The 17128-nt window shown below is 37.4% G+C and overlaps 2 pseudogenes; one reads left to right on the top strand and one right to left on the bottom strand.

Annotated features, from left to right (window-relative positions):
* LOC128022032 (transcription factor HES-5-like) overlaps positions 1 to 15563 on the bottom strand; it is a 21731-nt pseudogene extending 6168 nt beyond the window's left edge.
* LOC128022035 (transcription factor HES-5-like) lies at positions 2358 to 4129 on the top strand (annotated as a pseudogene).
* Positions 15564 to 17128: the final 1565 nt, after the last annotated feature.

The following is a 17128-nucleotide window of genomic DNA, read 5'->3' on the forward strand; positions in this document are numbered from 1 at the left end:
GACGCAGGAGGTCACGGGAGTATTTGGAGTAGCCGTCATGGGAAAGTAAAACTCTTTTGAGGGTGATGAAAGACACGGCCCTCTCCAGAAGATCTGAGGTGTGGATGCCGTTCTGAAGATACTCTCCAAGAGCACACCTGAGCTTCTCCAAACTGTTGCCACACTTTCTCTCCAAACACGTAAGAACGCATCTGAAAACAACAACACAATCACCTCAGTTCACGTGCATTTAGAATATTAAAACTGAATCAAATACTAGAAGATAGCGCTTAGGTTTGGAGTTTTTCATGCATCTGCCGGTTTGTGAAGTTCTTCTACCTTGCGTGTTGCACGTGTTGAGTCTTGATGCTGCTCTGGAAAGACATGTCCATGTAGGTCGTCATGACTGATGCTGATTCCTGTCGGGCCGAGTGTTGAAGATGAAGCTCAGTTTGGACCGAAGTGTCTTCGGTGTTAAAGGTTCCTCACAGGAGCTGATGTCTCATGGATCTGTCATCTTCAGCTTCCATTTATACTCGCATCGCTCTCCTCTCAGCCAATCAGAAGCCTGAGCTGCTGAACAACAGTGTGTTGATGAGTGAATCGGTGGGATGTTCTCCTCTCTGCCATCTGCCATAAGGTCACTTATATTCATCTTTATGAATGTGGGGACGCAGGACAGATCAAGTTCCCACAAGATGGTCAGCTCAAAATATGAAAGTCAGAGACGACTGAGTGTGTGACAGCAGCCAGTTTAAAGAGCTGTTAGAAAGCAGCATGTGACGACCCAAATCCCTGATCGCAATCCAATACAGTAAAATTGTACTGTATGCTAACACTGTATCTAAGGGACAATAGAACTCAACTAAGAGACCAGAGGTCAGAGGTCCCCATCAATGGAAATATTTGAACTTCATTCACTGATATTATAAGTCCAAAATGAAAAAAAGAAGAATCAAATGTTTTATTTAAAAAATAAATCTTCAGTTTAATGCTAAAAGTCAACAAATCTTCAGCATCAGCGGCGTGAGAAAGCTTGTAGGGAGTCTGTCCTGTATTGAGGCTCATTATCATGTGAATAGACACACTTCTGTTGTTGTGTGTGTGAGAAACTCTGGAGAACAGAGTCACAGTTCTCGTGTCATTAGCATCCTAAACCCCAACCCAAGCTCAGGATTTGACAAACACACGAGGGAGAACACACACTTCTGGAGATTTACATACATGAGCTTGACGAGCTGGTTTAATGATGTCACTGATGATGTCATCCGCAGCGGGAACAGAATTCCTGCACTAACACGGTTTATTTTCCTTTATGCATCATGAGCTTTTATAATGACTAAACTTTTGCATCAGGTGCTCAAGACACTTTTGTAATCTACACAAAGATAGCTCACAAATGTAACAAATGTTATTTGCTGAAATTTTTTTTTTGCATTGAACAATAAATTTAATATGCAGGAAAAATGATGTATATTTGCATATTCTCCTTGCATGAGACTATTTCTGATCAGAAGGTGTGTGATGACGTTGCTGTTCATCAGCAGGTTTTCCTCCAGATGGTTGGTGACGTCAGGTTGATCTCTGAGTCTTCAGCGTCACTAAAGCTCCATTCAGGACTCGGACGCTTTTGTGCTTCATTGATGTGAACACAGAGAGTCAGTGTGGGAACCTCACATGAGAACAACTCACACTGACCAGCACACACACACACACACACACACACACACATCTGGAGTCCTGGAGTCTCAGACAATGGAGACAATGATGTCTGAATTCAAGCACACAACTCTAAAGCTTTAGATATAAATGCAATCATCTGTAAACATCTGAAAAAATTAATTTTATGTGATTGCATACATGAGTATAAGTGCAACACACATATGGTTAACTAAAACCAGATGACCGTATTTATTCATTCACAAATTAATAATTTTTTTAATCATATTTGACAAATTTTTATAATTACAATACTTCATTTTTAAATAATATTAAATATTGTAATTTTTTTCATTTAATATGATGAATAAGAATAGAGCTGTCTGATGCTCTGCAAAAACATCTCCACGTGTGTTTGTAGTAATGACGAGCGTGTGCTGCTTCAGTGTCATTGATGTGAACATGAGCTCTCAGCACTTTCCCAGAGTCACTCTCCACCTGCTCCTTTGAGCTCCTGATGGAGGATCATTGAGCATGTGGCGCTCCACATCCCTCATTGTCTGTCTGAGCTCTTCCATTGGCTCCAAACGGTGAGAAACTCCAACAAGCTCAAGCCTCACACATTCATATGGAGATTTGGGAGTATAAATAGAGGAGCTGCAGCCAGTGCAAACCAGACTCAGTCTGAACAGAGAGATCTACAGCACAGAGATCCAGACATGACAGCTACAATCATCTCAAAGGAGCTTCTCCCTCTCAACAACAAGGTACATTCACATCCTACTTACAGCAGCATTACTGCAGCAGCTTTCACGGCTCTTCTCAATCACTGGTTTATTCCAAGGACACTTCTCTGATGCTTTTCTGTCTTCATTTGCAGCTGAGAAAGCCGATGGTGGAGAAGATGTGCAGAGATGGTATCAACAGCAGCATCGAGCAGCTCAAGTGTCTTCTGGCTCCAGAGCTCCTCGAGCAGCAGACTGATTCAAGATGATTTCCTGGAGATGAAGCTCAGCTTCCTGCAACGACACAACTCCAGTTCACATGCTGTCAATCAAGGCTTCTTCAGGAGAGTCTGTGAGATTGTGCACTTCCTGTTCAGAGATGAGATGAAGACACACAGCCAGAGAAGACTGCTGAAGCACTTCCAGAAGCTGCAGACATCATGTGATCAGAACAGGAGGGAAAGTGTCCTTCCAGACCAGAAGACCTCCAGCAAAGACATGAATGTCTACAAGAGCGCCACCTGGAGGCCTTGAGAGAGCCTTACAGACTCAGACTGAACATCTACACTAGATTCAGTGGACACTTTTATACTTTTAGTTTCTCTTTTCTAAGAAAAGTGTTTCATGAGTTCCAGTTTGGAAGAGATATTTGCACTGTTAAGTGCTCCGATGATTCGATCTTCTGTGAAGATTTCACTTCATGTTCCAGATGAGAACATTTACTGACGTCTGTATCAGACAACATTGACTTTTACATTCTTCATGTGATGTGAAGGAAACTTTTTCTTCATTACTTTAAAGGACATTTATAATCACAGACTCAAGCTTTGTTCTAAGAGCTGATAAAGACTGTTTACACAGCAAATGTTAGATGAAATGTTATAATTTCTTGATATTAATTGATGGCAAGAATCTTGCTTCATTATTAATTCTGTGCTGTTTGTATGAAGTGGCTCAGATTGGGCTCATATTCGATTTCCTCTGATCATCACACAGAGGCGTCATGATTCATATTTGATCTTTTATTCTGATGGGAATATTTAATTATATCTATATTAGACAACACTGAATCTTCTTCATGTGATGTGAAGGAAAAACTTTCTTTACTTTTATTATTGTCCTGTTTCAGCACTGGCAGACTAAATTAATTTATCTAAACAGCTTTCTCTGAAAGCCGCATATGCTGGATATTTATACAATAATTTGACCACATACAATATATAAACAAAATATGATTTTCCTGTTTTGGGGAAATTCTTTAATGTATTGTTAAATACTCGTTTTCATCTTCAGTGAAGACTTTCTATGAATGAACCAGTGATTGATTGATTTTGTTTGATTAACATCTTTAATCTGAACTTGCTTTTATAGAAACAAGTTTTGCTGTTTTTATTTCACATCTCAGAAATATTTTTCATTCTTTGAAAAGTTCTGTGGTTGTTAAAGTTCGGTCCTGTTTGATATTGTACTTCAGATGTTTTACAGTCACTATGTGACTCTTCTGAAAAGCAGTGATTTCTAAATGATCATAATTCTCATTGTGAGAAATGTATGTTTAAACATAAACCATATATTATATATATATATACTTATGTTTTGTGTTGAATATCTAGTTGTGTCTTTTGAAAAGACTGTTATGATGTTTAAACTCTGTTCTGTTGAGAGCACAAATGTATTTTGGAGATTCCTCAAGCACATGTTGTGATATATTATCACTGAATGATGTCATTTCCTCAATGACAAAACAATTATTTGTGAAAATAAAATAATTTGACCTCATTTTTGTCTGTGCATTTTGCCATTTTTACTTTATGTGTAGACAAGAATGTACATTAACTTAAAGTACTGTGTAACTTACTTTTTAATGCATAATCTGCATTATTGGCAGAAGAACATTGTTTTGGTCTTTATGTGAGTCGTGATTGTTTGGTCAACAGCATCATCCAGCGGTTTGATATTTCTAAAGCTGCATCCCAATTCACAATGTCTCTCTGCAATGATCACTGCTGCCTAGTGAGGCTTATATAAAGTTCATTTCACTTGAAAAAAAAATGTGTTTATATAGGACGCAATGAAATACAGACGAAACTTGAGTTTGGAGTGTGATTGCATACTATACTTAGTGTTTTATAAAGTTAAAATTTACCATACTTACATTTGTATACATGTGTATATTACGTCCATGTGTATTTCTTTAAAATATTTTTCATTATAAATATTAATTCACATACTTTACACCAAAAATTTAGAGTGATTTAAATATCTAAATATATATTGTATGCAATCTGTTCGATGGAAGGGCGTGACGTCACGGGCGGGGTGACGTAGCGACCAGGAAGCTATAAAGGCACCTGCAACGCAGCTGACTTCAGCTTCGCGTCTTTCAGCAAGCGCTCTGTGTGTACATGTCTAAAGTCTGTCTTGTGAGTCTTATTTATTGTTGTCTGTCCCAATACACAACATAATGCCTAAGAGCAAAGCAAAGACACAACATTTAAAGGGCGATTCCAGATCGCGCTATGGATTGTTTGTTCCTCCCTGCCCACGCTACATCACGGGTGGGGATACAAACAGTCTATGTGTGGTTTGCCTGGGATCGAAGCACCCTGTGTCGACTCTCGAGGGAGCCGACTGCCCGGCCGTTGTGTACGCTTCGATCCCGGAGGGCTCTCTTCGAGGAGGCAGCCTTCGCCAGCGTTCCTAACGATACCGGTCCCGCTTTCGCCGAGGCGCCGGTGTAGCAGTCGATTCTGTTTCCCCTCGGGTTGCCAGCTCCTTGTAATAAACCCAACCATTTAGTTAATCAAACATTTTCCCAAAGTAGTCTAAATTCCCCGGATTTGGCAACATTCACGCATGCAAATACACCAAACACACCTGGATGTAAGGAAAGCAAAAAGGTACAAAATTCTTGCTACACTGCAGCATAGTAAAATGATTCTTACGCTCCCGTTTATGTTCTTTTTTTAAAAATTATTATTCATCTCGCAGTTGTTCCGTTATTTTTGTCTTATGTTTTTACATTTCAAGTTGAAAAACCTCTCGTCTTAATTTTATTTTCAAGTTTAAGATTTAGGATGGTATTTTGAACGATTTGCTTGTTGTACATCCAGTCAAGCTTCTTGCGCACGCTAGTTCTGATCGTACCTATAGTAACTCGGCATTTACGCAATAATTGTAGTATGTTTGCGTAAAGGGAAACAGACATATCAAGGGGAACAGAATCGACTGCTACACCGGCATTCGTTGGGTTCGCAGGTCGATCTGATGGAGGGAATGGAGACGGGCACGTCCTTATCTGCTACCTTACCCATCAGATCTGCCCCCCCCCCCAATAAACAGTGTTATGCCTAACATTATTGGAGCAGCTATTTAATCTCCGAGGGGGATTAATATTGATTGTGTGACTAAGCTATTGCGCTGTCGAGGCAACGCGTCTATTACATCATTTTCAGTTTTCAATTTTCAGATTTTACAATCTCGATGTGCCAGCCGCTCCTGGTTCTTCTGTCCTCTTGCTTTAGCTATGCTCTTCGGATACACACTAGGCAGGGGAATTGTAGTCTGGCAGCGTATGACTCAAATGATTCGCGAACCCGCTCTTCAATCGCGATCCGACTCAAATGATTCACGAACCCGCTCTGAAGTCGCGATCTGAATCGAATGACGCAAATGATTCGCGAACCCGCTCTGAAGTCGCGATTTGACTCAAATGACGCAAATGATTCGCGAACCCGCTCTGAAGTCGCGATTTGACTCAAATGACTCAAATGATTCACGAACCCGCTCTGAAGTCGCGATCTGAATCGAATGACGCAAATGATTCGCGAACCCGCTCTGAAGTCGCGATCTGAATCGAATGACGCAAATGATTCGCGAACCCGCTCTGAAGTCGCGATCTGAATCGAATGACGCAAATGATTCGCGAACCCGCTCTGAAGTCGCGATTTGACTCAAATGACGCAAATGATTCGCGAACTCGCTCTGAAGTCGCGATCTGACTCAAATGATTCGCGAACCCGCTCTGAAGTAGCAATCTGACTCAAATGATTCGTAAACCCGCTCTGAAGTAGCAATCTGACTCAAATGATTCGCGAACCCGCTCTGAAGTAGCAATCTGACTCAAATGATTCGCGAACCCGCTCTGAGGTCGCGATTTGACTCAAATGACGCAAATGATTCGCGAACTCGCTCTGAAGTCGCGATCTGACTCAAATGATTCGTAAACCCGCTCTGAAGTAGCGATCTGACTCAAATGATTCGCGAACCCGCTCATAAGTCGGGATGTGGTATAGTTTCCACATACTTGTCGAAGTCCAATTTGAATAAAGAAAAAAGAGGTTTAGAGCCAGTAAACTTTTGTTTATAAATGTGAAATTTAGCTAACAGGAAACATAAATTATGTAATATTTTCCAGTATTCTCTTTGGAATGGTCAAACAATCCAAATGAAAACAAAAAGAGAAGTCACTTACAAAATAACACTGAATAAATGGCAATAAGTCTGACCAATTTTTCAGTGTAGGAGCATTGCCAAAATAAATGAATGAAGACTTCAGAAGAATAACAACTATAAATAGTTGTAAAAAATAGCAACTCACGTCAATGTCTAACTTTAGTTGGGTAACATTTGTGAATTAACTTAAATGTTATTTCTTTTACTTTGTTGGTCAGCAGATATCTATGAGGCAAGGTCCATACTTTCTCCCAAGATATATTCTCCACAATGCTATTCCAATTAGGTATTATGTAAGGAATTGGTATTATCTCTCTCTGAAAGAGAGCTTTCATTTTATAGTAATTTTTTTTCTTGATCTGCAGAAAAGCAAACATTTCCGATCATTGTGTCAGTTAAATTCAGAGTGTAAGTACATGGCCATGTACTTACAATACCTTGTTTGGTGTGTGGTTCACATTTGTCTGCTGTGCTGTAAATAAACAGTCGTGGAGCAAAAAGCCCAACTCATCTGGTTCAACGTGTCGAGGACTTTGTTTTTGCATCTTTTTTTGTTTTACTGGAAAGACACACTGCAACAAAAATCCATTGAACACTTCAACATGGATTTGACTATGAATGCTTAAAATCACTTTGTGAGCTCAGTTTTGAAGCATTTCATATTATCATGGTTTTGCACACTGAAAGATTATTAAAAGCTTATTATATTTTTAGCCTGCACAATACATTTAAAATAAGCATAATTTAATTGTATATTTCTGTGTAGTGTAAGCATTATAAAAATATACACTTCTGAATTCTTGACATTCATATATAAATATCAAATTGTGAAATGTATGATTGCCTGATTGAATTTTATTTATTTGTTTTTATTAACATGTTTAGATTGTGTAAAATTACTGTGTAGATTTTTTTCAAGAATTACTTTTTATATTTATTTGCATTACATTTAAATAAATTTTTAATGTGCCCCTCTGGTTAAACACTGGCCCCTCCTTGGCCCCCCTAGAAAAATCTGTTTAGAGCCGCCACTGAAAATGATACCTTTCAGTGCGTCACTGTCCTCTACGAGGATTTTCTACAAATGAAATTTCATTTTTCTAATTCTGAAACGAATGTGAAATCCCTCCATGATGGTTTATGTACTATTGTGTATGTGTTAGTTAAGTATAGAGATCTTACTCTTTATATGCATGCTCTGTATACATGACTATTTACATTATTGTAAATCTGCTGTGCTGATATTATGTGTTTTGCACACATTATTGTCACTTTTGTCCTCCAGAGTGCGTTTCTCTGCTTTGAGTTTCAGTTTAATGAAGCAACTTGAATTTAAACAAATTCTTTCAACAGTGAAAGTAATGTGTATGAGAAATATTTTCCATACATAAAAAAAATTAACAAAGCTCAACTCTACTACTGTACGTGGTTTCATTTATTTTAGCATCAGTGAATAAAATCATGTTTTGAGGTAGAAACTAAAATTCCTTAAATTGTTTAAACACTGAATTTACACTAAATGTTTGAATGACATTGCATCAGAAAACAAAATTTCAAGTGTTTCTATCTGAAATTCATACTGTTAGTATGACATAAGGGTTCAAATACTGTTAGTAGCTACTGAATGATTAATAAATTCTGAAAAAACAGCCCTTATTTACATATTTACATCTTTACAAGTACATAATAAATGTGATGTTCAGTAGACAGACATCTATTGTGTAATTAAATAGAGTGTGAGAAACAAACCCTCCGAGACAATAGAGCTCAACAGGAGAACAGGGGTCAAAGGTCAGTGACCTCATTTTAAACTTTTATAGTTCCATCGTTGTGCTCTATTCCTTCATCTTTCATTCACATGCACAGATTTGCAACATGTTTGCATTATTAGGAGGCTGTCAAAAAAGTTACACCTTGATATTTTTATTTAAATTAAAGCACACTTTGTCAAATTAACTCTAATATTTGTAAACTGATAGTTCTAATGAAAAACAATTTATATTTGTACAAGTTATTTAGCATTATGCACTTTAAAATTTAATTGATCACCAAATGTGACAAAACTTACTTTTCTGTTAATTATATTATTGTAAAATGCAAACATGAAAAGATAAAAACTGCTTTTAACTTCAGTTCTGTTAGTGTCACTTAAAGATCCTCAAATGTCTCTTTATCTGCAAATACATATGTCACATACGTCAACCTGTAGTCAATGGTTTTTATCTGGTATTAGATGAGAAGCATTCAGCAGCGTCCCGAGGGAATTTTTGTTATAGGATCAAGCTGTTATTAGCATCTGAATAGGCACATGTCTATTGTTATGTGTGGGAAAGCTCTGGTACCCAGAATCACAGCTCAATGTCATTAGCATCCCAAAAACTGCAATTCAGCGCAATGTTTTGTGACTCAGAAACGAGAGAAAACAGCCCTGCTCTCATCCATTTCAAAGGTATTTTCAGTTTTTAAAATTTAAGTTAAACGTTTTTTAAATTGACCAATCAGTCTGGAGCTTTAAAACACTTCACAAGACATTTCACTGTTTAATATCCACAACCTACAAAGTCGCAAATAGAAGTGTATTTAAAAATGTCTCTCAGTTTAACATGAGCAAAACATTAGACAAATCTCTCAAATTCCACAATCAAGTCAAAGCCACATTCAAAAGGATTTTTATTTTATATAAAAATGAGCAAAATGATGCATCTTTGTAATAAACAAATACATCAAGGACTTCATTATAACTTTAAACTGTAGCGTTCTTTTTAAATTTGAGTCCATAATCCATAAATACGCTTCCTCCAGTGAAAAAATCTCCATCAAAATCCACAGACATATTTGTCTTTTAAACTGTGATTGATCTGTGCAGATCTTTCTCCTGATTCAGACCCAAAGACTCATATTTTACCTGGAAGCAACAGTTTGTAGTATTTTGATGGATTTGTTTCTTACTAACACGCAGCTCTTTACTTCAAGAAATTGATATTAATTAATGGACTGGAGTCTTGTGGATTATTGGGATGTTTTTATCAGTTTTTTTGGACTCTTATTCTGACGGCACCCATTCACTGCAGAGCATCCATGGCTGAGCAAGTGATGCAATGCTACGTTTCTACCAGTTTGTTCACATGAAGATACAAACTCATCTATATCTTCGATAGCCTGAAGATGAGTACATTTCAGCAAAAACAATATGTTTTCAGAAATATTACAAAAGGAGCTATTTTAACTCTTTACCCATAAAAAAAAAACATCTCATGATTAGCTTCATAAACAAACCCCAGGAATATTTAATGCTGGTTGATAACTGAATTGTCATGCATAATGAAAACCATCTGAAGGACTGTAAATGATTAAACAAAGTCACTTTTTTTTTGATTGTTTTATTTCGCCTCAGACTGATTGAAATACATTCAATGGCCTTTACGTTTCTTAATTTAAAACAAATTCCTTCACAGAAGGAAACAACATTTCACTTACACAGTGAAAAGGTTTTTACAATGCAACCCTTGCAAAAGGCAGTTCAGAAGCACAGTACATGGTACTGACAGAAAGATGAGGAATAACCTCTTGAAAAATAAATCCATGATCTTTTCAGATCTACATATTATTTTCTCAGAAACACAAATATGAGCCCAGCTGGGCTTCAAATAAATCTCAATAAGATTGAAAACAACCATAAATATTAATTCCAAATATTGGACACTGACCAACTCTTGGCCAAACTTATAAAACATGAGTAACATGTTGTTCAGATTAGATCATTTTGATCAAATTTGAATGAAATTTAAAGACTTATTATAAGCCCAAGTTAAGGCACCCTAATACAGGACAGTGATACACTGATACATCATATCATCATCATAAAACAACAAATATGATCAAAAAGATCAATAAATGATTTCCGCCAGTTGCAAAAAATAAAAAGTGTTTCAAAATGAAACAAAGATAAAGCTGATTTGACTGCATGGTCACATAATGCATCACCTCAAAAGTGAAAATTATACCCAAAGGATATGAAAAATGCATTTTAATACACTTTTAGACTAATAAGTCCAATTAAACCTGCAGAGGCACAGTGTGCCAAGATGGGATTCAAACTAAAAACAGTTAAAGGACATTTTCTCAAACAGAGAAAAATCTTCACAGAAGATCGAATCATCGGAGCACTTAACAGTGCAAATATCTCTTCCAAACTGGAACTCATGAAATACTTTTCTTCGAAAAGAGAAACTAAAAGTATAAAAGTGTCCACTGAATCTAGTGTAGATGTTCAGTCTGAGTCTGTAAGGCTCTCTCAAGGCCTCCAGGTGGCGCTCTTGTTGACATTCATGTCTTTGCTGGAGGTCTTCTGGTCTGGAAGGACACTTTCCCTCCTGTTCTGATCACATGATGTCTGCAGCTTCTGGAAGTGCTTCAGCAGTCTTCTCTGGCTGTGTGTCTTCATCTCATCTCTGAACAGGAAGTGCACAATCTCACAGACTCTCCTGAAGAAGCCTTGATTGACAGCATGTGAACTGGAGTTGTGTCGTTGCAGGAAGCTGAGCTTCATCTCCAGGAAATCATCTTGAATCAGTCTGCTGCTCGAGGAACTCTGGAGCAAGAAGACACTTGAGCTGCTCGATGCTGCTGTTGATACCATCTCTGCACATCTTCTCCACCATCGGCTTTCTCAGCTGCAAATGAAGACAGAAAAGCATCAGAGAAGTGTCCTTGGAATAAACCAGTGATTGAGAAGAGCCGTGAAAGCTGCTGCAGTAATGCTGCTGTAAGTAGGATGTGAATGTACCTTGTTGTTGAGAGGGAGAAGCTCCTTTGAGATGATTGTAGCTGTCATGTCTGGATCTCTGTGCTGTTGATCTCTCTGTTCAGACTGAGTCTGGTTTGCACTGGCTGCAGCTCCTCTATTTATACTCCCAAATCTCCATATGAATGTGTGAGGCTTGAGCTTGTTGGAGTTTCTCACCGTTTGGAGCCAATGGAAGAGCTCAGACAGACAATGAGGGATGTGGAGCGCCACATGCTCAATGATCCTCCATCAGGAGCTCAAAGGAGCAGGTGGAGAGTGACTCTGGGAAAGTGCTGAGAGCTCATGTTCACATCAATGACACTGAAGCAGCACACGCTCATCATTACTACAAACACACGTGGAGAAGCTTTTGCAGAGCATCAGACAGCTCTATTCTTATTCATCATATTAAATGAAAAAAATTACAACACTTAATATTATTTAAAAATGAAGTATTGTAATTATAAAAATTTGTCAAATATGATTAAAAAAATTATTAATTTATTTGTGAATGAATAAATACGGTCATCTGGTTTTAGTTAACCATATGTGTGTTGTACTTATACTCATGTATACAATCACATAAAATTCATTTTTTCAGATGTTTACAGATGATTGCATTTATATCTAAAGCTTTAGAGTTGTGTGCTTGAATTCAGACATCATTGTCTCCATTGTCTGAGACTCCAGGACTCCAGATCCTGTGTGTGTGTGTGTGTGTGTGTGTGTGTGTGTATGTGTGTGTGTGTTGGTCAGTGTGAGTTGGTCTCATGTGAGGTTCCCACACTGACTCTCTGTGTTCACATCAATGAAGCACAAAAGCGTCCGAGTCCTGAATGGAGCTTTAGTGACGCTGAAGACTCAGAGATCAACCTGACGTCACCAACCATCTGGAGGAAAACCTGCTGATGAACAGCAACATGTCATCACACACCTTCTGATCAGAAATAGTCTCATGCAGTGAGAATATGCAAAAATATGTATTTTTTTTCCTGCATATTAAATTTATCATGGCATATGCAAAACATCACATCTTTTTATCAAAGCTGTTTTTTTTTTTAAGATTTTAGCAACATTTATGAGTCATGTTTGTATTTAAATGACAAAAGTGTCTTGAGCATCTGATGCAAAAGTTTAGTCATTATAAAAGCTCATGATGCATAAAGGAAAATCAACCGTGTTAGTGCAGGAATTCTGTTCCCGCTGCTGATGACATCATCAGTGACATCATTAAACCAGCTCGTCAAGCTCATGCATGTAAATCTCCAGAAGTGTGTGTTCTCCCTCGTGTGTTTGTCAAATCCTGAGCTTGTGTTGGGGTTTAGGATGCTAATGACACGAGAACTGTGACTCTGTTCTCCAGAGTTTCTCACACACACAACAACAGAAGTGTGTCTATTCACATGATAATGAGCCTCAATACAGGACAGACTCCCTACAAGCTTTCTCACGCCGCTGAAGCTGAAGATTTGTTGAAATAGACATACATTTTCACATCAATCTGAAGACTAATTTCTTAAAATAAAACATATGATTCAGTTCTTTTCCTTTTGGACTCATACAATCAGTGTACGAAGTTAAAATAGTATAAAGTCTGTTAGTTGAGTTCTGTTGTCTCTGAGGGTCTTTGAGTGAGTTCAGTTTCTCACGCTCTGGTCATTCACTAAATTCAGTTACACAACAATAGACATGTGTCCTACTGAAACCCAAAGCAGACACACGTCTCCAAATGATTACTGCTTTAAACTGGTCAAACTGGCTGCTAGTTGCTTCTCTGACACAAGTAATATGAATCAATCTGAAACACTTGCAACCTGATTTAAACAGCTGGCAATCCTTTCTGTCTCTTTATATTTTGAAGATAAATGAATCCATATTTACTAAGAATAAAACTGCATTTCAAATATATGGTCATTTATGGTTTCCTTGGATTAAAACAATTCAGATTATTAATACCTGAGAAATGAGAAAAATATATTTTTGTCACTTCAAGCAGTTTACTGTAGAATTACTTTTCAATATTGCTGGACTTAATTTTGCATAATTTCCCTGAGGGATCTAATTTAAAAATCAAATAATCACAGTATCTGACCTAATCTAATTTTTAGAACTCTTTTGATGAGAATTGCCACAAAAAAAAATAAATAAAACAAAAATAAATAAATAAATAAATAAGTGGAAGAGAGAGTATAATCAGAAAAATGTACAAAAAAAAAAAAAAAAATCCAAGATTTTCGCTCCTCTTTTTTAATTCTTGCTGCACATATAATTATTCCATTAAGAGCTTTTTTGTGGCAATTAAGTTTTGTTTGTGTAAGAATTATTTAAAAAATACTGACGTACTATTGCAAAATATTAACTGGAAAATACTAGAAAAACTTTATTGCTCAAATATTAACAATCTAAATAATTTTAATTGTACAAAATATTCCTTTCTTTTCATGATCGTGTTTAAAATATGACATTTTATGACAAAACAGAATGCAACAGCAGAAAGTACATTTGAACTTGTTTTTATTATTTTGTGTTGACATGATTTCATTATGAAAGCAAATAAATTGGTGATAACATATCACATTAAATGCATTGCAATTAAATGCATTAAAAGGTCTCCAAAAATATTGATATTGGGATTCACATCAAATACATTTTATTAAACTTTACAAAAGTCATGTGACATTAACATTCCTCCACATGAGGGGTGAAAGTAAAGCATAACAGAAAGAGTAGTGCTTAATGTGAAGGTAATTAAGGGTTAATCACAATTTTATGATGACATATACATCCACAGGTGTCAAACTCAACAAAAGTGAGTTATTTGCATGGCAGAAAAAACACTGAACCACATTTAGATGTGATTCTATGATATGATTAAATGTCCTATGAGGACAACTGAGTGTTTATCATACTGACAAAATATTCAAAACCAGCTCCCAATGTGGGATATTTGTACTTCACATAAAGCAAAGGTTTACAATTGTGTAATAAGAAATGTAATTGTCCTTCACTGAAGGTGTACACAAATGCATTAAACAATACACAACACATCCAGCAAAACTGGATTCATAAAATCAAATCCAATTAAACTAAGTTGCACCTAACATAGATGTGAATTATAAAATCTGAGACAGATTAACAGTCTTTGCACATCAGAAAGAAATATTGTGAACTAAATTGTGGTTCACATCCTCTGTGTCTGATAAAGATTTGTTTTCCTGGTTTGCTTTCCTTCAGGTGTCAGGTGTTAAAATCAATGCATTTGCTGTTACTGTGAAGTGCAGCTGATAGAGGAACCGCCACTTTTACTTCATTAGATGTTTCAGAAACCACTGGTGTTTCAGTAGATGCTTCTGCTGGGTTTCATCTCCAGGAAATCATCTTGAATCAGTCTGCTGCTCGAGGAACTCTGGAGCCAGAAGACACTTGAGCTGCTCGATGCTGCTGTTGATACCATCTCTGCACATCTTCTCCACCATCGGCTTTCTCAGCTGCAAATGAAGACAGAAAAGCATCAGAGAAGTGGCCTTGGAATAAACCAGTGATTGAGAAGAGCCGTGAAAGCTGCTGCAGTAATGCTGCTGTAAGTAGGATGTGAATGTACCTTGTTGTTGAGAGGGAGAAGCTCCTTTGAGATGATTGTAGCTGTCATGTCTGGATCTCTGTGCTGTAGATCTCTCTGTTCAGACTGAGTCTGGTTTGCACTGGCTGCAGCTCCTCTATTTATACTCCCAAATCTCCATATGAATGTGTGAGGCTTGAGCTTGTTGGAGTTTCTCACCGTTTGGAGCCAATGGAAGAGCTCAGACAGACAATGAGGGATGTGGAGCGCCACATGCTCAATGATCCTCCATCAGGAGCTCAAAGGAGCAGGTGGAGAGTGACTCTGGGAAAGTGCTGAGAGCTCATGTTCACATCAATGACACTGAAGCAATGTCATAACCAAATCAGTGCCATACTGAGATTTCATTTCCTCTAAAATAACCACACAGTATCACAAAAATGAGCAAAGCAATGACATTTTTAAAAGAATTTAAATGCATTATGTGTGCATTTACACAAACACATGTTTCTCCTGGAGTTTAATCGTTTGTGAATGAAATCAACACAGTTTATAATCAGTTAAAATGCTGTAATTAAACACACTATTTTAGGTCAGTGTAACAGGATATTCTGGTGAAGCAGCTGTTCTATGAGTTCTGTGGTTGTACCTGTTCTCAGGATCGTGTTTCACATACACACACACACACACACACAGCTGGTTCATGGCACAATGTGGACCCCGATCACACGCCCCAGCGCTCCTGGATCTGGTGGAGCCACAGAGACACACAGCTTCCCACACTTCTGTATCATCATTAAATCACTCACACAATAGAAGTGTGTCGGCTCTCACAGGTCTGGACTAACTGGGTTTCTGGAGGGAAGCCTGAAGCATGCTCACCAACTTTTTGTTGATTTATTTACGTACTTAATGTGTTGCGAGCATTTCAGTGATCCATTTTTATAAATTTTTGTGTTTTGATTTAATGAGTGACCTTTTAAAAACACTATCTATTAATAGTTACAAAAAATTCTTTATCTACAAATATTACTGTATTTTGTTCTTGATTGCAAGTGAATATTGATTAAAAAAAAGAAGAATCTAGAAAAATACACATAACATTTATTTAAACTCATTAAATCAACTGCATTTCTTTTTTTAATTATAAGAATACAGCAGACATTTTCAATAAATCCCCAATGCTACATATTGAATGCAATATTTTTTTCTAACTTTCAAAAAATATTCTCTGTGTTTTCGAAGTTATAACAAAAAAATGTAATCTATTTTAAATTAAAACTGATATTTTTATTGTTATTTAACACTGGCGGCAGATATTAAGTGAAAATTGATTAAAAATGAAACCACTTTACATCAAACTATAAATTCAGTTTGCCATTGAATCATCACATACAGTAAATATGTGATGAAACGGCGGAGTCAGTTAGATCCATCTGCAGCAGTTTATTAATACAGGTGAGTAAGCAGAGAACAGCTGACATAAACTCAGGCTGGCAATGAAAAGGAACTTAAGCGGACGTTCGTAGAGAACTTAGATAAACTCCTCAATAGGGTAACAACGATCAGAGATACTAACAATACAGACCAGGGGTAAATCAAAACTTCACAAAATATAAAAGGGAATAGCAGTCAATATAAAGGGGAGAACACAAGGTGCAGGTGAAAATACTAGAAGGTAATCAAGATAATTAAGCAGGGTTAGACAGGGATGATTGGGGAGAGGGACACTGGGAAATGCAGTCCTAATATTCAGGAGAGAGGGATCTGATACCGCCAGAGGAGGGCGTAGCAGAACGTTCCATGACATAGCCCCTCCCCTGCGAGCGGCTCCGGAAGCGAGGACCAGAACGTCGGTGGGGTCTTCCTCGGGGTCTGGGAGCAGGTCGGTCAGGATGGTCACGATGAAAGCTGGTAAGTAGAGAGGGGTCCAGAATGTCCTGCGACCTGACCCAGGACCGTTCC

Source organism: Carassius gibelio, chromosome A11, assembly GCF_023724105.1.
Source record: "Carassius gibelio isolate Cgi1373 ecotype wild population from Czech Republic chromosome A11, carGib1.2-hapl.c, whole genome shotgun sequence".
NCBI classification, from domain to species: domain Eukaryota; kingdom Metazoa; phylum Chordata; class Actinopteri; order Cypriniformes; family Cyprinidae; genus Carassius; species Carassius gibelio.